The following is a 21,432-nucleotide window of genomic DNA, read 5'->3' as shown; positions in this document are numbered from 1 at the left end:
CCAATGAGAGAAGCAGAACGGGAGGAGAGAAGAGTGGAGGAGGAAAGAAGTGGGTGCAGGCGAGAGGAGGTGGAGGGCCTCGGAGACAGTGTTGATGAAAGGGCCTGGGTGTAGGACACCGCCTGGCACGTCTCCTGGGGCAGACTCCTCCTGGGACTGCTCTGACGGCCGTCCTGCTTTTGCCTCACGTTGAGGCTCCAGTGATGATCCTGAAATACAAATCTGATCACATTCCTTTCCCAGGCACTGCACATACTTTAAAGATCCTTCCTTGGCCTTTCCCTTGGTTTAAGCTGGAGACTAAACTCTTGAACGTGGTCAGTCCATGGGCTGCCGACCCCCACCTTTCTTTCTGGCCTTGTCTCCCACCTCCCCTCCCTGCACCCCATTAATGCCTTCTCTGCCTGGGAAACCATCCTCAACCTCCTGACTCTTATAAACACCCGTTTTCTGTGAGTCTTTGTGGTGCGATATTTCTCTCCTCAGTAGCACTTGTCACTCTTGGGATTTAAAATCTGTTTTTGTGGCTATTTGACGATGTCCCTCTTCCCTATGGCCTCTGTGCAGCATTGTGTCCTCGGTGCCTGGCACACAGCAGTGCTTTTCCATATTTGTTGAATGGGTGACTATCTTTGTTGCTTGTTTCCCCACACTTGTGGTTATTGGCACCGTTGGAAACTTAGCCCTTACTCTTTCTTTGCACGGTACTGGCAGTGGCCACTTAAATAACCCGTGGTCTTAAGTTGTGACTTCCAGAAGCGATATGGCCCGAGGATTGCCAAAGGAACTGATCCTCCTGGCCCCTGGAAAATGCAGCTGGGTCAAGTTCAGTGGTGGAGCTAGCAGTCGATTTGAAGATGGCAGGTTGAGCAGCGGCCTCAGGCTTCCATGTTGAATTGATGCTTATGTTCTTTGTTTTTTTTACCAGCTTAGAGTTCATTGCCTGCTGACAAGATACCACATAGCCTTAAATTTGGGGGCTATAAGGATGTACGCAGTAATATAGAAAATACGTATGCTGTGAGTGAAAATGCAGGGTACATAATTGTATATGTAGCATGTTACACAAACTACCAAACAGTGTGTATAGGGGGAAAAATGCTAAAATGTTAATAGTAGGGGTTTTGGTTTCTTTATTTCTCAGATTTTTTAAAGTTTATTTAAAATGGAAAAGTATGTATTTTGATCTGATTTGTTTACTTCTCCTCAGGGATTGAGGTGCATTCATCCTTCAGCTTCTTGTGATTGGGGTAGCTCCCAGGTGTATGTTACTTTTTCTAAATTGTTGTTTTTTAAATCCCCCTAGTCTTCCAAGAGAATATCAGGTTAATGAAAGCAGCAAATGAGCTGGGTTAATGGACCCCTCGCTATGTAACTTGGTTTGAATTTTTACCAGGTCTGTAGGTATCTGAGTGTGCAGTGATAAAGCATCTTTATTGACAGCGCGCGCGGCCCACAGGGGCCGCGGTTGGACGCGATTGTGACGCAGGCGTGACGCGGGCGTAGCCGCTGCCGAGGCGCTCGCGCTGCTCCTGTCGCGCTCTGAGGCAGTCGTAGCTCCGCCCGTAACACCAGGCCCGGGCCACCCCAGGCCTCTGCCGCCCGCTGCCCGCCATGGACGACTACGCGGCCCTGTCGGACACCGAGCTGGCTGCCTTGCTGCGCCAATATAACATTCCGCCGCACGGGCCCGTCGTGGCTTCCAGCCACAAGCCCTATACAAAGAAAATCTTCGAGTATGAGACCCAGAGGCGGAGGCTCTCGCCCCCGAGCTCGTATGCATCCTCTTCGTCCCGTCGGTCCTCGGACTTAGATTCAGCGTCCGTGGACTCGGATGTGTACGATCTGCCCAAGAAAGAGGACGCCTTACTTTACCAGAGCAAGAGCTATAATCCTGACTACTGTGAGGAGAATTACTTGACCACCAGGACTTACGGGGAGCCTGAGTCTGCAGGCACATCCGAGGGCTTCCGCCAGCCCTCGGCTTCACTCCGTGCTGCTGACACCTTTCACCACCAGCTTCACGATGACGATCTTTTCTCTTCTGAAGAGGAGGGCAACGATAGGGAACGCCCCGTGTATGGCCGGGACAGTGCCTACCAGAGCATCGCACACTACCGCCCTGTTTCCAACGTCTCCAGAAGCTCCCTGGGCCTGTCCTGTTACCCCACCTACTCCTCCACCTCTGCCGTGTCCTCGCCTTCGTCTCCTCCTTCGTGGCTCGACCGCCGTGCCATCCGGCCAGAAGAGCTGGCCCCTGAGGCTGCTCTGGACGAGGATCACCAGGACCCACTCTGGGACCAGATGCTTCAGTTTCTGATATTTTTTGCCATCCTGTACTTCCTTTACCGCTGCTTGCTGGCCTAGGATAGCGACCCCTTCCGGGCGGAGCCCTAATGCTCTGGCTTTGTGGCTTGGGGCCAGCTACTTTGGGAAGTCTAGCAGACTGCCTTAGCAGTGTTTTCTGGGGGAGGGGGGTTGGGGCTTTTCTGCGTGTTATTAGCTTGGGGGTACTGGGGCAGGGGCAGTGTAGCAAACACTGCGTTCCCCTGCCTCGTCCTGTCAGGGAGGCAGCAGGCCTGGGCCTCTGCAGCATGGTGGGCCTGGACAGGTGTTCCTCTGGAGCCTCCTGGCCCTACTTGCCTCTGACCCTTAGGGCCTAGGAGGGCAAGAGCCTTCTCCTGGAGAGGAGAACATGGGTGTCATCATTGCATGCCTCCTATTCATTCACCTCATTGGGGGGGATTAACCAAAGGCCACCCTGACTTTGTTTACCTGGACAATAAAAAGACCATTTACTTAAAAAAAAAAAAAAGAAAGCATCTTTATTTTATCACAGATGGTGACTCAGAGCACTGGTTTTGGGGTCAGAGCTGAGCTCTCCCACCTTGGGCAAGTTACTTAAGCTTTCTGAGTTTCTTTCATTCATTTATCAAATGTTTATCGTGTGTTTTCTGTGTTATAGGCACCAGGGAAGACACTGAACAAATCAGACAAAAATCCTTGCTCTTGTGTGACTTACATATAATGAATAAGTTATATAGTATTTGGAGGGGAAAAAAGCAGGGGAGGGGGAATATGAATGTTGGGAATGGGATTGCAGTTTGTGATAGGGAGGCCAGCAAAGGCCTCACTGAAAAGGTAACCTTTATGTCAGGAGTTGAGGAAGTGAGGAGGGGAGCCCTGTGGGGATCTGTGGGAGAGCCTTTCAGGCAGAGGCAATAAATAGCACATGCAAAGGCCCTGAGGAGGGAAAGTCCCTGGTGCCTTGGAGAAACAACAGAGACCACTGTGCTGGAGAGGAGACAACCAGGGGAGAGCAGCAGGGGATGGGCTTAGAGGTCACGGGGCCACTGTAAGCCCTGGGACTCTGAGTGAGATGGGAAGTTTTCACGGCAGCAGTGGAGTGATTTGGCCGGGGATGCTCTCACTGGTTCCTTCTGGCTGCAGTGTTGAGAACAGACTGCAAGGGGCAAGGGTGGAATCAGGGAGGGCAGTTTGGAGGCCAATGCAGGAATCCAGGGGAGACCAGAGGAGAAGTGGTCAGATTCTGGATATTTCTGAAGTTAGAGCCCTCAGGATTTGCTGAGAAGGCTGGATGTGTATTATGAGAGAGGGAGAGAGGAGAGAAGGGTGACCCTAAGGTTTTTGTACTGAGCCCTGGCAAGCAGTTTGAGGAGGTGAGTCTGGATTTCAAGGGGCAGGGCCAGGCTAGAGATAGGAATTTGGGGGTCCTTCAAAGCCCAGACTGGACAAGATCACCAGGGGCGAGAGTGTGGTCAGAGGCGAGAGGAGTCTTGGGTCCTCCAGTGTTGAAAGTGAAACCAGCATTGAGACTGACAGGGAGTGGTCAGAAGGGGAGGAGAAGAGCCAGGCAAGTGAATGTTCTGGAAGGTAGGAGGAGAAGGTGCTTCAGGTCAGGGGGAGAGAGTGGTCACTTGGGCCCGGGCCCTCTCCGCAGGTGGCTCCCAGCGTGGGGCATGAACGGCAGGGGGGGGTGGTTCTGGGTGGGGGGACGTGGCTGGGCCCAGATCGCTGCCCATGGCGAGCAGTGGAGCAGCCTCGGATGGTTCCTCTGCCTCCGACGCAGCTGCTTCTTCTTTTAAATAATTTTTCTTTTGGCCGCGCTGTGCGGCATGCAGGATCTTAGTTTCCCAACCAGGGATCGAACCCACGCCCCCTGCAGTGGCAGCAAGGAGTCTTAACCACTAGACGGCCAGGGCAGTTCCTGAAGCAGCTTCGTCATCTGTGAAAGGAGACAGTACTCAGATCCTGGTAGAGTTTTTGTAAGGGCTGCAGTTATTTTCTCACGTGCCAGGTACTGGGGAGCTCTGGGAACACAAGGATGAATAAATAATAATGTATGTTAAGTCCAGCTACACATTATGAATATTGTTATTAATAATGATGAGCACCTGGCATAAGGGGAGCTCAGGGTAGGGGCTTTCCCCCCCACCCTTCCAGAATGAGTCCAGGTTTGGGCATATAAATGAAAATTGCTACTATGCTTAACCGCAAAATATAACACTCTCCTATTATGTTCATGCATTTAAGTACAGAATGTCTCTAAGGTTTTAAAAAATGTGATCGGTAGTACTGGAGCTCTTAAACCATATTGTAAGAGTTAGAATTGAAAAAAAAGTTAGGTTCACATGCCCGCCAAATGTACGAATTCTTCAGGCTGATAAATTTCGAGGTGAAAAAAAAGTTGGCGTCTCCAAAAACAGGGAGCAGAACATTCCAAGTTTATAGCACAAAGTAAATTTGATGCATTGTATAAAATCTTTATTTAAGGAGCCCTTAAGGAATGTATACCATCTTCCGAAGTTTATTGAAGAACATGAAATGGAATCAATGGTAGTCGTTTAAAATAAAAATGGTAATTTTTAGAATAAAAGTTTTCATATGTGAACAAGTTGCATGATAACTAAACTTCTCCGTTTTAGATTTTCAACTCATCCATTCGACTTTTATTTGATGACGACCTTTTTAAAAAAATTATTTATTTATTTATTTATTTTGGCTGCATTGGGTCTCTTTTGCTGTGCGCGGGCTTTCTCTAGTTTCAGCGATCGGGGGCTACTCTTTGTAGTGGTGCGTGGGCCTCTCATTGCGGTGGCTTCTCTTGTTGCAGAGCACGGGCTCTAGGCGCACGGGCTTCAGTAGTTCTGGCACGCGGGCTCAGTAGTTGTGGCTCGCAGGCTCTAGAGCACAGGCTCAGTAGTTGTAGCACACAGACTTGGTTGCTCCGCGGCATGTGGGATCTTCCTGGATCAGGGCTCGAACCCGTGTCCCCCGCATTGGCAGGCGGATTCTTAACCACTGCGCCACCAGGGAAGTCCCGATGATGACCTTTTAAAAATCATATTTCCATTTAAGGTTTCTTTATATATGTAAAAACGTCTGTAGCATGGGTAATACTGAAAAGCTGATCTTTCCCCTTCCCCACAATACATTGTGTGCTGGAAGAGAGCCTGTTGTGGTGCCCTTGTCTTTCTACTAAGTCATTTTATTCAGCCTCTTCTGCTGTGATCTGTGAGCCTGGTGAGGTCAGCCACATTCAGCACGTCCTTACTGTGGTCTGTGCCCAGAACTCAGCGGGCTTTGACCTGGAGCAGTTTGTGCCCAGTGATCTAGAAGCCGGAGTCTGCATTTATTAGCCCCAAGACCTTGGGGAACCTATTTAATCCCTATGCCCAGGTATCCATTTATTTCCTCCTGTGAAAAATGGGAAGGCCACAACGGTATACCTCTTTGTTAGTGTCCTTGGAAGGATGCATGAGATCACATGTGTAGGGCAACTCACAGGAGTGTTTGATACTTATTAATCAGTTAACAAATATTAGCTATTAATAGAAGTATTCAACCACTCTGAGAGACTGGAAAAATACAGAGATGGTGTTTGTCAGTTGGATGCTGTGGGCAGCGGTGCTGAGCTGGAGGTAGGGGTGCAGGTTTTCTTTGTGGTGGGGGAAGTAGCAGCCCTGGAAGATGGAAGGGTGGGGGAGCTGTGCAGGGAGGGCCACAGTCTGCGATGCCCTTTGTCCCGGTCAGCCTGGCAGGGAGCTTCTGAGCCAGTGCTGCCCAACGGAGGACCAGAAATGGGCAGAAACAGGCAGAAGTGGCCAGGCGCTGACACTCCTGCCTGCCCCCCAGGGCAGTGATTGGCAGGGGCTGCCGAGGGGAGCACGACCTCAGCTTGAAAGCAACCTAGGATCTGGGGCAGATGCTGAAGACAGGAGGTCTGTCCTGAAGGGGCATGTGGGCAGCACACCTCAAGGGCTGCCCAGGAGATGTTTCATTTCACTTTAGTTTCTTAACTCCCAAGGGGATTTGAAATAACTGTTTCCCTCTGCCCCCAGGCTCAGGGGTAAATTTCATCATCTTTCTGCCACTGAGGAACATGAGACAAGAAGTTCTCGAGGGAGCTTCAGGGAGAGTAAAGGTGGAAATGTGAATGTCTCTTTAATATGTGGTCACCGCATACGTTAACACGAAAGCCACACACAGATGTATTTAGCTCCATGTGGAATGAAGTGCATGACGTTGGCCCCTTTCTGCCCTTCGCTGCCTGTTTTGCTCATCATGAAGGAAGGAGTGTTTCATTTGTTGTCATCCTCCCTCTGGGACCACCACGTTTGTCTCAAGAAAACCGACAAAGAGATGATATCCTGTGTCTGGGTGTCCGGGTGGAAAACAAAGCGGGCTGGCCTGCGTTTGTGAGCCCGGAGGTTGTCCGAGCCAAACCACATCCTGCCCCGGCTTTCTTGAGGCAGGTGGTCCCAGATGGAGGCCTAGAGCGAGGAGCCGTGGGCCTCGCTCCCCCCGAGAGACCTGGGACGCCGCTCCGTTCCCAGGTGGTGTGGGGACACTGTGACCGCTGTCTCCTCTTACACCCAGCCTTTCTTCGAAGGAGGCAGGGCAGCTCATTGGTAGCCGTGCTGAAGCTCTCAGGGCTGTAATTTTCCTGGCTGTAAAACAAGGCCATGGTCAAGATCTGAGATAACTAGTTTCAGTACAGTGGGGGGCCAGGTTACAATGAAAAAGGACCGGTTTTTGCACATCATGGAAGAAAAAAATAAATTCAAATTGTATTTAAAAGATTTACCATAGATGTGCATTTTAGTCATGACTATAATTGGCATTGATGTGTTAAAACGTGAATATGTTCTTAGCAAGGCTGTGCGTGTTTAGACAGCATCTCATTGTCTGCAACGTGATGCGAGCTGCTGAAGGCTTAGGTTACTCAGGATTTGTTTTCTCACCACATACGATTCATAGTAAAGAAACGGCATCCAAATCAATAGGTTGGCAGATTATGGGCAAAAGATTCACGATGAGTGTTTAACACCATAATCATTATCAAGTTATAACTGCTAGACCTGTAGTCACACTGTACTATTGAGGCCTTCATGGGCACAAATAGAAAAGGAATCAGGTTGGGCTTCCCTGGTGGCGCAATGGTTGAGAGTCCGCCTGCCGATGCAGGGGACATGGGTTCGTGCCCCGGTCCAGGAAGATCCCACATGCCGTGGAGCGGCTGGGCCCGTGAGCCATGGCCACTGAGCCGTCGCGTCCAGAGCCTGTGGTCCGCAACGGGAGAGGCCACAACAGTGAGAGGCCCGCGTACCACCAAAAAAAAAAAAAAAGAAAAGGAATCAGGTTTATTGCTGTCGTTCTGTAACTGCTCACAGCTTGGCTTGTATTCGGTCTTTAACTATTCCTCTCAGTGGCAAAATCGTGAGTGTGTGCACAACTTTCTTCTCTCCAAATCTTGAAACTGGAATAATTGCCAACCTGACTACAAAAAAAGTACATCTGCCATATGAAAGTAGCTTCGGCTATTCTGTGTTAAATGAATAATTATGACATATGGTGGCACATAATATGAATTTTGAAACACATTTGAAACTGGAGCATGTCAGGTTTGTGTGGTTTCAGCTGTTGAGAAATTGCTTCTTTGTGCTTATTGATATTTTTTTCAGGGAACACTCTGTTATTTGGTCCAAAATGTCACATGACAGATGATCTCTTTGGTACATATAATCCGTGCAATTATAGTGTGAGCTTCTCCTGTCAGTGGTGGTTAAAAATCCATATACCTTTCTCTTACCTCTGAGATATATATATATATATATATATGTGTGTGTGTGTGTGTGTGTGTGTGTGTGTGTATATGTATATATATATATATGTGTGTATATATATATATTTTTTTTTTTTTTTTTTGCTGTACGTGGGCCTCTCACTGTTGTGGCCTCTCCCGTTGCGGAGCACAGGCTCCGGATGCGCAGGCTCAGCAGCCGTGGCTCACGGGCCCAGCCGCTCCGCGGCATGTGGGATCTTCCCGGACAGGGGCACGAACCCGTGTCCCCTGCATCGGCAGGCGGACTCTCAACCTCTGCGCCACCAGGGAAGCCCCGACCTCTGATATTTTTAATTCAATTTAACTCATCCCTTTATTAAAGCTTGAATTTTAATGGGTTCCATTAACAGGTATTTTTTTTTTAATTTTATCTTTATTTTTGGCCGCGTTGGGTCTTTGTTGCTGCGTGCGGGCTTTTCTCTAGTTGCAGCGAGTGGGGGCTTCTCTTGTTGTGGAGCACGGGCTCTAGGTGCGCAGGCTTCAGTAGTTGTGGCCCTCGGGCTCAGTAGTTGTGGCTAGCGGGCTCTAGAGCACAGGCTCAGTAGTTGTGGCGCACAAGCTTAGTTGCTCCGGGGCCTGTGGGATCTTCCCAGTGCAGGGCTCAAACCCGTGTCCCCTGCGTTGGCAGGCAGATTCTTAACCACTGTGCCACCAGGGAAGCCCCATTAACAGGTATTTTAAGGTGACCATCAGTCTGGGGTGCTGCCAACTGTCAGCCTAACGTCATCCCCAGCCCTCGAGCTGGAGGTGCAATTTAATTTCGAGCCTATTGCAATGCAGGGATGTAGCTGATGTGTAAACAGCTCTGGTAACGACATAGCACAGTTGACAAGCGATGGTTCTCAGGCAGGGGAAAGTGTGTTATTTAGCTGTCTAACTGGTCACCCTGATTCCAGTTCTACCTGGGGTACATCTAACAGAGCCACACATGGTAATTAAAGCTATAGATTCATCATTGGTGGAGTCATCCCATTTAAGGCTCATTACAGCCAAACTTAGGCCTGTCTTCATTCATTACAATAAAAGCCAAATGCATCCACCTTACTTAAAATGGTGTTTCCTTTTTTCCTTTAATTGGCATGTACAAGTGAATACTAAAGCATAAAATTAATTAAAAGTCAACCTCTTTGCTAATGCAACGTACCGTAGGGCCCTTCTTGGCCTGTGCCAGGCATTTGCCATTCCCAGACTGCGTGGTCACGCAGGCTCTTCTCAGCCCTGTAACCCACCGTGGGGTCTGTTGTGATGGCAGAGATTGGTAGGTTATTCATGTCTACCTGCTTTTTCCCCAGAGTGGCTAGAATGGTCGTAAGTATAGAGAAGAAGTGTGTTAAATATTCATCTAGTTTAATTGAATTTAATGTACAATCCTTAAGATTAATCTGAAGTTTTGGGGTCATTAATGGTTCATTCTTTTTCATAGCGTATAATTTACTTGCTATTATCTAAGGTAGTGAATTATTTAAGTAAAAGGGAAAGTTCTTTGCATGAGATGGATCTTACCAAGCCATTGCTGCTTTCATTCATATGCGATTAACGGTTATATTAAATTAGGAATGCAGGTAAGGGGAGGTGTGGCAGTCCGAGATTTGCGATGTTAGCTTCCCACGTGTTGCCTGATATACTGCAGCCTGGGATCCAGCACTTGTGGAATGACCTATGCTCCACAGGCACATGCATTAGTAACTTCGAATTCCCATGAATATGAATAATAATGGTTGGCTATCAGTTTAAAGGACAGTGAACCAATTAACATATAATATTGTCATATACTTTGATTTATAAACATGCACAAATTGTTCTCTTTCAGGACATTAATTTTTCTATTTTAGTTTCTTCTTTTAGTTCTGTAACACTAAATTTTAATGGTATTGGGGTGATTTATATATTTTCATGACAGTTTCTGAAGTGTTGCCAAAAATGATGGTTGTTTTTTAAAATCCAGGTGATTTCTATATATTGTTGAACAAGAACCAAATGTTGTATACATATCTCAGTCTATTTATACAATAGTGCTGTTTTCCACCGTGGCCACCCATACCTTGATCTTGAAATGTCCCTGAACTATTAAAATAATAGAAGGGCACGAGAATATAAACAACATCTACCTACCCACCACCTAGTTTTATCAAATGTTACCATTTTGTCATACTTACTTTTGATTCTTTAAAAACCAGTAAAGAGACTTCTGGTTTCAGCTCAGATATGTAGACAGCTGCAAAAACGTCCCTCCCATGCTTATAAGAAAAAATCTGGACAGACTAGAAATTAATAGAGAACTGAGTTCGCAGAGCAGACGGCCATTTCAAAATCTGGAGAGAGAGGGGGGCACTTTCTGAGACACAAGACTTTTGTTTACTAGAGACAGAAGCCACCAGACACCATAGCAGTAGGTAGAAAGATGAAGCTGAAGTTTTGACACATTGCCGGAGGCTGAGTGTGGGCTAACCTGAGTGCGAAGCTCCTGGAGGCAGCACTGGGGTAGAAGGGGGTCCCACCCTTTTGCAGGCTTTCCCTCCAGGAGTCCCACCTGGCTCTCACAGGGGAGACTGAAGAAAATCCAGAGAAAACTCACGGTGTGGGCTGGGGGTACTGGCTCAGGAGCCACTGAGAAATCCACTCAGACCCTTGTCCCTTAAGGAACAAAAGGCTTATTTTGCAGGGGGAAGGACATGGTCTGAGGGCACTGGTGAAATGCCATTGCAGCTGGGGGAAGGAATTCCACTCAGCCCCAGCCCCCCACCTCACCTAAAAAAAGTCTTAATCTGCATGGAGAAGGGCATCAGGCTGTGGACTAAGAACACTGGAGGGCACCCCCTGCAGCTGGGGAAAAGGGGTGGCGGAACTCTGTCCCCCGAAGAGGGGCAGAAGCTGTTGTGAAGGGGAACCCTCACCTCCCAGACACAGGCCCCATGTGCACTCCAAAGACTGAGGCTTAGGGTATTCGAGAACCCATTCTCCCCGCCAGCATGCTAACAAGCCTTCAGGAGTAACAACAATGGATCACAGCAGGGAGAGCTGCTAGAGACAGGCTCTCTCTGGGGAGCAGTACAAAGGGAAACCCCAAAGCCAAGAGGGGGACCAAAAAAAAGAAGATCACTAGAGGAATTTGAAGTTTCTGATGTCCATAGGAACAGCCCACGTCAACATAGCCCAACTGTTGACTAGATTAACATAAATCCCCATACTAAGGGCTCATTGACCTCAGTAGTTACTGCCCTATACAAAATGTCTGGCTTTCAACCAAAAAATTACAGGGCATGCCAGAAGGCAAGAAAATGCAGTCTGAAGAGACAAAGCAATCATCGGAACCAGACGCAGATATGACACAGCTGTTGAAACTATCAAACACATATATTACCTAGCTCTGTACACTGAATGCCCTTCGTGTGCCAGGTGCCATTTTAGGAATGTGCTTCACAAGGTCTGTGCCCTTAGAGAGCGTACATTGTAACAAAGGAAAGAGAGCCTAACTGCAGACAAGCAAAAAAAAAAAAAAAAAACCAAACAAACCGTAAACCATGAAACATGCAACAAAGAAATACAGGAGGGGGAAAGGATAGAGTGAGGTGGAGTGTGTGAGCTGTTTCAGCCAGAGTCATCAGAGAAGGCCTCTTGGGGGAGGTGACATTGTAGCTCACACCTGAGTGATGAGGAGGTTCCTGTCATTACTCGGGCCATCTAAGTCGAGAACAGCCAGTGCAAAGGCCCTGAAGCATGAACAAGCTTGGCTCCCCTCAGCTTTAGAAGGTCACAGCGCTAGGGAGATATTGCTGATGAGAGCGACCCTTGCAGCTGAGTCACTGTCAAGGCTAAACCCAGGGAGGAAGTAGTGGGTGGGTTCCCTCTTGCTCTCATTCTTCTTCTCTTTTTTGAACACAGATAGTAATTACTCCTCTCCCCTAGCCCCCCCCCCCCATTTTGAGGGACGGGGAAAGCCTATTTTACCTTTTTTATAACCACTTCAGGACCTGGCACAGAGTGAAAAGGAATGTGAATTTGCTGTTGTGAGTAGAGGCCTTATTATTTATCCAGTAACGGTGTATTACTTACTCCTCTCCTAATTGTAGGGAATGTGCATTAACTCAGCTAATCCTCACCCCAACCCCACCCCAGGTAGTGATTATTCCTGTATTACAGACAGAAAACTGAAGCCCACAGAAGTTACCTGACTTGATGGAGATTGCAGCTGTATTATAGGTCAACCTTGGTATCTGAACACCAGTAGCCCGACTTCTCATGATTGCCTCGTAAGAACTAACTGGAAGGATGGGTATTCTGAAAATGAGCCTCTGGTGGGGGGAAAAATAAAGGAACATTATTGTTTAATTCTTAGGGTAACTCAGTTTACGTTAAAGTGTTGGCTAGTGAAACTGCCCAGGGAAGTGGATTTAATTAATACACTGAATGATCTATCATTTGTTCATTTGTTATGAGTGCTTAAAAACAGATGAAAATGGGTAGCTTAAACAGTTTCAACATCCCAATTCCCTTTGCTCTCTTACTACTACATATATTACTATGTAGTATTAATATTGTGAAGGCAATTGTCTGGCATTTGCCTACCCAGAACGTTCTGGAAAGCAGCATTTGTGATCTCAATAAGTGTTATGTCATTGGTACCAGTCTGCTGTTTTGTAGAATGCATTTTTCACCTGCTCAAATGCTTTTCATAATTTTTTCTATAATAATGCTTATCCACTGAGAATAAACGTCATAATATAAATAAACCACATTAAGTACATGATTTGAGGGGGAGAACTTTACATATTCATTGATTTCTTCCTTTCTTTTTTTTTTTTTTTTGCCATTAGACGAAAGAAAAAAGAACTTTCCCGCAAGCACCTTTCTTGATACAACCAGAAGGTTGCTCGTGTTGGGTAATGAAACATTCGTTGAAGGAAATGCAATCTGGGTGGAGTGTTCTCTAACCAGTAGTAATAATTGAGCACCTCCTGTGTACATAGTTCTCTTATCTGTACCATTTATGGTACTACACACTGGGAGGGAAAAACAGCAAACTCCTATACAACATTTCTTTTTTTTTTTAACATCTTTATTAGAGTATAATTGCTTTACAATGGTGTGTTAGTTTCTGCTTTATAACAAAGTGAAACAGTTATACATATACATATGTTCCCATATCTCTTCCCTCTTGCATCTCCCTCCCTCCCACCCTCCCTATCCCACCCCTCTAGATGGTCACAAAGCACCGATCTGATCTCCCTGTGCTATGCAGCTGCTTCCCACTAGCTATCTATTTTTACATTTAGTAGTGTATATATGTCCATGCCACTCTCGCTTTGTCCCGGCTTACCCTTCCCCCTCCCCATATCCTCAAGTCCCTTCTCTAGTAGGTCTGCTCTTATACAGCATTTCCCATGGACCAGAGAGGTTAAGTAACTTGCCCAGGGGAGAACAAATACCCAATGCCAGAGCTGAATTTGAACCTGTTGGTGGTTTAATTTGAGTCCATGCTCTCTCACTCCTGATTGTACTATGGTACAGGGGTACAGGATTGTCTGGGTGGCCTTGGCTATATTAAAACAACAACAACTGGACTTCCCTGGTGGCGCAGTGGTTAAGAATCCGCCTGCCAATGCAGGGGACACAGGTTCAAGCCCTGGTCTGGGAAGATCCCATGAGCTGCGGAGCAACTAAGCCCGTGAGCCACAACTACTGAGCCTGCGCTCTAGAGCCCGTGAGCCACAACTACTGAGCCCGCGTGCTACAACTACTGAAGCCCATGTGCCTCAAGCCCGTGCTCTGAAACAAAGAGAAGCCACCACAATGAGAAGCCCACGCACCGCAACGAAGAGTAGCCTCCGCTCGCCACAACTAGAGGAAGCCCGCGCGCAGCAGTGAAGACCTAACACAGCCAAAAATAAATAAATAAATTTTAAAACAACAACGACAACAATGCAGAGCTTAATTAGCACGAGGGGTGCTGGGTACCATAATCTGTCAGGTTCTAAGAACCTGCTAGAAATCTTTGCTGAGCTGGGTGTTAGGCTACTGAGAGATTTTTTTTTTTAATATGCAGCTACATTCACTTGGAACCACGACTTCCTGTGAATGCCTTATGATGTTATTTGAACAAGAGAAATAAGCTTATGAATTTTTAAAAAGTTTCTTGAAGTATATTGATTTTTAAGAATGGATGCAATTAATAGTTCTCATGAGTCCTAAGAATTATTCACCTTGGCGTGCTTTGGGTCCACGTAGAGCTCTTTAATATTCAAAGACTTTGCAGGTCCTGCTGCTGTGCCCATGTAGGAGTCGAATGTGGCTGGTAGCTTTAAACATGCACAGTAATGTAAGTGTTGATGCTGCCAGCACAAATGGAAAAATGTATTGCTTTTATTGAAAAAACAGGCTGTGTCTAGTCTTTTGACTCCCTTTACATTTAATCTAATAGTTTCTGGGAGGGTGGGAGGGAGGGAGTGGGATTTGGCCCTTTTGTCGTTCATCAGTAAGATCCTGACAAACTGTGGGATGTGAATTCTGATGGTGACCTCCCACTGCTGCTTCTCTCCCTTGTGAAGGGGAAACAAACAAAACACAGCCTAGGAGACTGTGAAACCAGGTGATGGTATAGCCCAAGCTTCTCAAGCTCTATCGTGCCTTCCAGCTTTCCAGATCCGTCCTTTCCCATCTTGTTAAAATACAGATTCGGATTCAGGGGGTCTAGGCTGGGTGAATGGGGGAAGGCTGAGATTGATGCTTCTTTTAGTAACAAGGGTGTAACTGACCCTTTTCACCCAGCCCTCTATTTTGGGGCTGTCTTGATCCCCTGAATCACCTGGGGGAGTTTGAACACCATGGAGTCCCAGTCCACACACCAAACTGATTGGATTAGAGTCACAGGGGCTGAGGCTAGGCAGGTATTTAGGGAGAAAAAAAAAGCTACTGAAGTGATTTGATAATAAATCTGTCACCTTTGTTTTTCTTTTGGTAGGGGAGAAGGGGGATAATGGCAGCTTTGAAAACTTCACTGTTGGAATCAGATTGAGATGTTTAAAGACAAACTATCTTGACATCCCAAGGGCTTCCTGTTTGATCTAAACTCCCTGAGAAAGCCCGCCCACCCCGGCCGCCAAGGGAATTGACCAGTTCTTGATTGTGCCCAGGCTGGCTTAAATCAGGGAGCATAGAGAAAAAGGAGAGTACTTAACGGTTGGTTTGCTGACCTGCTCAGCATTAGATAATGTCTGTGAAGGCTCCCAGAGTGTGTCCAGGGAAGCTGGGACCCAAATATGGGAAAGAGGAGTCATGATTATGAGGTAGGAGTTGAAATCACCGTTGTGAATATTTGAAGTGTTGTTTCAGCCCATTCCTCGCTCCTGTGTTGGAGTTTCATTTCTGGTGTTCCGAGAGCGAGAGCCAGGACAAGCAGTAGGGCTGGGCCGTATCTTCATTGTGATGGAGCGCCAACTCCACGGTGGGTTTCTGCAGGTTGTTCCTTCCACAGAGTGACTTTTTCTTTTTTTTGAACACTGAGACTCTCCAGGAACTGGCTTTTTAACATTTCTTAAATTTTGCTGTTAATCTTTTCCCCTGAGATCTGCAGGAAGATCAGACACCAGGTGGAGACGATCTTGCCAACATTCCTGCATCTATTGGGTCCCTTTTAAAATGTGTAGTCTTGCTTTAAAACCAAGTGTTTCCCATTCTTGTTGCATTTGTGACTTTCGGTACCCCAGCTCCTTACCTTGTCTAAGGGTTAAAAATAAATAAGGACACCCCATAATCAGAAAAAATAGTCAGACATTCCTGCCCTTCCTTTGCTTGAAAGCTTGTACACAGTGAGAGAGATGCTGTGCACTGTCACCATTACCTTCTGCATCAGGGAGCGTTTGAGCCGAGAAGCAGAAGTGCTCAGCATGGTCGGAGACAGGGATTTCTTACAGGGTGGCATGTACATGTTGTGGGCACCTGTGTCCCTTGCTGAGCCTGAAGTCGCTCTAGGAAAGTGGGTGTGGGCGGGAGCCAGGACACGCGGGACCTACCTCTGGCTCTCCCACCCCCAATGTTAATGACACAAGGGACCTATAGGAGAAGCTGGTGTCCTTCCCCAAAGAGAAAGCTCAGACCAGTTCAGTGGGTGTCCATCAAGTGTCTGTCATGTCTGGAGTGCTGTTCTAGGCCCTGGAGTCTAGCCTGGTGGGAGAGATAGACCCAGAAACATACTTTTTCAACCCATTGTGACAAGCAGTCAGTCTGCTCAGGGAACCCAAAGGGAGGGGACCTAAGAGCTGGGGTACGATAGGAAGGACTAGATCGGTGAAGAGGACAGCTAGAGCGAGCGAGGAAGCAGGTGCAGTGTGAGCAGAGGCAGAGGGGAGACAATTTGATGAGTTTCTGGAAGTGAGCCTCACCTGCGAGTAAAATGGGAACTGGGGAAAGTGAGGTCGGGAGGTGACAGGGACCTTGCGTCCCTTTGTAAGGAACTTGGATTCTACCAGGAAGAACTGAAGGAAGGATTTTAAGCAGGGGCGTGCTGCCATCAGGTGTGGATGGAGGAAAAGTCTCCTCAACCTGTGACTTCTCCTGAATGAGCATCTGCTCCCATGTAGCTTTTTTTAAAAATAAATTTATTTATTTATTATATTTATTTTCGGCTGCGTTGGGTCTTCATTGCTGAGCGCGGGCTTTCTCTAGTTGCGGCGAGCGGGGGCTATTCTTCGTTGCGGTGCGTGGGCCTCTCATTGTGGTGGCTTCTCTTGTTGCGGAGCACGGGCTCTGGGCCCGCGGGCTTCAGTTGTTGTGGCTCGTGGGCTCTAGAGCGCAGGCTCAGTAGTTGTGGCGCATGGGCTGAGTTGCTCCGCAGCATGTGGGATCTTCCCGGACCAGGGCTCGAACCCGTGTCCCCTGCGTTGGCAGGCAGATTCTTAACCACTGCGCCACCAGCGAAGTCCCCCCCCTTTCTTTTAAACAGCTCTATTGAGATCTAATTTATATGCTGTAAAATTTACCCATTAGAAGTGTCCCATTCAGCGGTTTTTAGTATATTTACAGAGTTGTGTAACCATCACCACAATCTAATTTTTGAACTTGTCCATCACCCCCAAATGAAACCTTGTGCCCAGTTGCAGTCACTCCCATTTCCACGCCCAGCCCTAGGCAACCACTCATCTTTGTAATTTCTCCCTTTTCTTTAACATTAAGCGGAATGTTTTCTGTGAGTGTTTTATTAACTTTAGAGGAGTCTCTTTTGCCAAATTACAAACTCTTGCTCTTGGCTCCGCGGACCGTTCCTGTCAGCAGTGCTTTAGATCACATGTAACAGAAACCTCTCTGGGACTGGATTAAACATGGATATTTGTTATCTCAGTAATCGGGAGGCTACAGGTAGGGTGGACCCTGAGGGCAGTGTGATCAGCTGCTTAATGTGATATCATAGACCTGCGTTCTTGCTGTCTCTCCACCATGGTATCGGTCTGGCAGTAGTTTCACCCGAGGGCTGGTTTCTCTGTGGTTGTCAGGCAGTTGTAGGATGGCATCCTTTGGCGGGGAAGCGGGGCCCTCTGCTTCCTTGTTCATAGCTGGTATGTAGGAGGAGGCCTTTCCTCCAGTCTGATTGGGTGAGCTGAGTTCCTGTTGCCCACCCTGAACCAATAATTGGTTTGCAATTAATTAGGCTGCCACTCTGGAGCTGGGAATGGGCTCTTTGGGGGATAGGTGGGCACCTGTGACCAAGAGTGGACTCTGCTGGGTAGGCTTGTGAGTAATGGTACCTGAGCATTTTTGAAGCTGACCCTAGCCTTACGTCTCTGTGAAAAGTGTCATCAATTCAGATCTCACCAGTTCAGGAGTTCCTCACAGTCTGGTCAGGGAGTGCTCTGAAGTTTACCTTTGGATGATGTAATAGTGTGGGCAGTAGTGGGAATGGTGGTAACATTAACTTATGTGGGATATTAATGATTTAAGTCTCTTTAGAAAAACCTGTTTGCTTTAGGATAGAAATATTTAAATGTCACTAGTAGTAAATAATAGAACATCATTCTCATCTAGTTATTAAGTTAGCCCCTTGGAATCTCTCCTGGAGGAAAAAAAATAAAATCCTGTCCTGAATGTCAGTTTTCGAGTTACTATATGAACTTGGAATTAACAAAAATTGACTTTCTTTCAAGTATAATTCACACTTCACTAAGCCAAATAGACATTCTGCCAGTTATCTGGACTTTATTAAACTTTGCTTTATATGTAGTAGAAAAATCAAGGTAGGCCTCTGCTTTGCACAGTCATTTATTTGATTATGAGCTGTATTTTCAAGTCTATTTTGGAGTGAGGTTTGTCCTCATGTAAGTACTGAGCGTTTGCTGGTGCAGCTCTTAATGGTGAGAACGGATGTTGAAGAAAGCAAACACCATATGCCCTTTGTTTCCCGTGCATGTCCCCTCCTGGAGGCTGGGTGGAGTGTTTCAGCTGTCTCGAATAATCTCCATTTTGCTGTGACTGCAGACTTCGTGGTTCTCCAGCTCTCCTCTCTGATGTTAGTTACAACTTCTTCCTAATTAGGTGGCTCTTTTTCCTCTTTCTCCCCGGGGTCATAAAGGTTCCACACTCTCAAGTGCCAGAGACTGGATTCATTTTGAAAAAAACGCATTTCACTTGATTTGTGAGAGAAATAAGCACAGAGAGAGAGAGAAAAAAAAAACCCACCCAGTGTGAATATGTAGCGGGAGGGGCGGGTGGGCTGGGTGCGGGACAGGATGCTTAGAATAATTCTGCTGCCAAGTGAATCACAGAGACTTGCAGTTCTCGGCGAGCACGGTACACACTCCTGCCCAGAGTTCAGACACAGTCAGCCCGCTCTCACCATTTCATACTCCGCGGTATGGAGCTTTCCGCAGCCAAAGCCCCGAGTGCTGCCGATGCGTCTGAGATTGTAAGTAGGCCATACATCTGTTTTGATTGTTATTATGTCTGCATCTTTTGTAGCCTGTTGCCCGACTGCTTCGTAGGCCGGGAGGGAGGCACGATGGGGAATTTGGTTCTGGCTCAGTCCTTCCGAGATGGTGAGCAACACCGTTTTCCATTTGGACCCGGGTGTTTCAGTTTTCTTGTTTGCGGAGGAAGGGAATTTCTTTCCCCAAGCCCTCCTCAGTGACAGAAGTGGCTTTTGGCTGAGCCCCTTTGGTAGCGGCACCTATAAAGATTTGGAACAGGCCTGTCATCTGGCGGGATGGCTCTTTCCTTCTCCTGACCGCTGTCAATGAGTTTTTTCCAGGGGACACGGCACACGAGACAACCCCAGTCAGCCAAGCCCACCCCTGAGTCCCCACGCCTGCAGATGGCCCTTTCACGGGTGAAGTGTCCCTGTCAAGGGTTGGGAGTAGGTAACATTTCTGAGGCAGCTGACAGAGTTGGGAGGCTGGGATGAAGCCAGGTGTGGAATCCAGCTTTCCTGTGGTGGGAAGGAATAAGGGGGCAGGAGAGGAGAATGACAGGGAGGCAGGACAGAAAGTTAGATCGGGGGCTTTTCATGCCACTGTCCTGTTGCTCGATGCCAGCCCAGGTGGCAGGCAAGGCTCGAATCCTCACTCAGCTAACTGTAGCCTGGGGCCACTAACAAAAATCTCTCCTGGTCTTACTTTTCTCACTTGAAAATTGTGATCACTGCACTTCATGGGATTGCTGTATTATTTGGAGTGATGAGCGTGAAAGCACCTGGCACTTGGTCAGCACTCCCTAAGCGATGTATTTTGCCCTCCTTCACCCCTTCTCCTTCCTCAGTGGGATATTAGACCATCAGTGCAAGCAGTGTGCTGGGCTCTGAAATGCCACCCGTGTTGCTGTCCCCAGCTTGTTTGGGGGCAGCCTTTGTGGCCGTCGAGTTCCCTTGGTTGGTGTCATAGGTTTATCTTGAGGTCGGCCAGTTGGCCTGGTTGCCCTTTTATTCATGGGTACATGACTCCCCAGAACAAGGAGGTCTCGGGGAGAAGGTGTGAGTGGGTCGCGCTCATGTCTCACAGATCTGTTTGCCTTAGAGATCATGGGGACTGGGGAGGCTGTGCTAAGAGTCCTAGATGGAGAGTGATCATTCAGAAGAGCCATTTCTGCTTCAACTTTGAATTTCCAAGTTATCAATACCTAAGTTCAGCCGGCGCAAGGGAGAAGAAAAAGGAACGATAAACCTCGAAGAACACTGCTCAGCAATTTATCTGATTTCTGATGCAGAAGTAGGTGTAGAGCTACTTTGCCGTGACTTTACATCCAGTTGTTTCAGTCATCCTGTTCATGGATTCAGGCAACCTCCATGCACATGGGTCAATTCCTAATTGCCTTCCCACCATTAGGTGTGTTTGCTTGTTTAGGGGGATTTTTCTAGAGCCTGTCCTGTTAATTAGTTTTACCCTGTGCTTTATATTTGCTGACTGTGAGTTAATTGCTAATAATAGCGTTCCCTTGTCAGTTACAAGTTCTCCCACCCCTTTGCCCCCATTGAATTCCATGTATTTCATCTCATATTTAGGCTAAAACAGTTTGTCTCTAGCTGGCAAGACTCCTTAAGAACTGTACTCATGAGCTGTAACACAATGGTAATTTTTACCCTTGATTTTGGAGACATTGTATCATCTGTACATTTTGTTTTGTGTGCAATGATTGAAGAGTGCCTTTTTTTCCTTAACCAACATCAAAGTCATGTATCACAATGTACCAACCTTCAGTAGCTCTCTGTTGCTCTTCATTGGAATCCACCTTCTTGCCCACCGCCGGCTGTGCCTTGTATGATCTGGCACGTGCCTATCTTTGCAGCCTCATCGCTGTCGCCCTCCCACTTGGCCACTTCCTCCTACCATACCACCGCCCTGGCCACCCTAGCACCTGCTGAGCCCCTTCCTGCTTCTGGGCCCAGGCACTTGAGGTGCTTTCTCCTGGGAGCACCCTTTCTTTGGCTCTTGCTTGGCTGGCTCTTGTTCTGCTTTCAAGTGTTACTCAGAGAAGCCCTCCTGAGCCATCTTATCTAAAGGGACTTCCTCCATCTTAAGTTTCCTTCTCCCTTCCCGTCACATCACCACATCTATTTCTTGCAGGGCGCTTACATCACAGCCTGTAAATCCCTTGTTGCCTCATTGATTTACTTGGCACTTGCTGTCTCCTTCACTGGAATTTCAGCCCTGCTGCGGGCAGAGGCCTTGTCTGTCTTATTCCACTGTATCCCCGGCGCCTAACTCAGTTCTAGACACATAGTAGATGCTCAGCAAATATTTGTTGAACGAACAGAGGCTTTGGATGACTGATACAGTGGATGCCTTCTAAGTAGTGTGCGACTGCAAGCT

At 47.4% G+C, this 21,432-nt stretch overlaps 1 protein-coding gene and 1 pseudogene across 6 annotated transcripts in view; both read left to right on the top strand.

The window, feature by feature from the left end:
- SH3KBP1 (SH3 domain containing kinase binding protein 1) overlaps positions 1-21,432 on the top strand; it is a 344,495-nt gene that overhangs the window by 62,525 nt on the left and 260,538 nt on the right. The gene's annotated exons all lie outside the window — the stretch shown is intronic.
- On the top strand, positions 1,615-2,367 carry LOC136142613 (emerin pseudogene; annotated as a pseudogene).

The sequence above is a fragment of the Phocoena phocoena genome, chromosome X (assembly GCF_963924675.1).
Source record: "Phocoena phocoena chromosome X, mPhoPho1.1, whole genome shotgun sequence".
In the NCBI taxonomy this organism is placed as follows: domain Eukaryota; kingdom Metazoa; phylum Chordata; class Mammalia; order Artiodactyla; family Phocoenidae; genus Phocoena; species Phocoena phocoena.
Note: the sequence above shows the minus strand (reverse complement) of the source record. Positions and strands in the feature narration are given on the sequence as shown.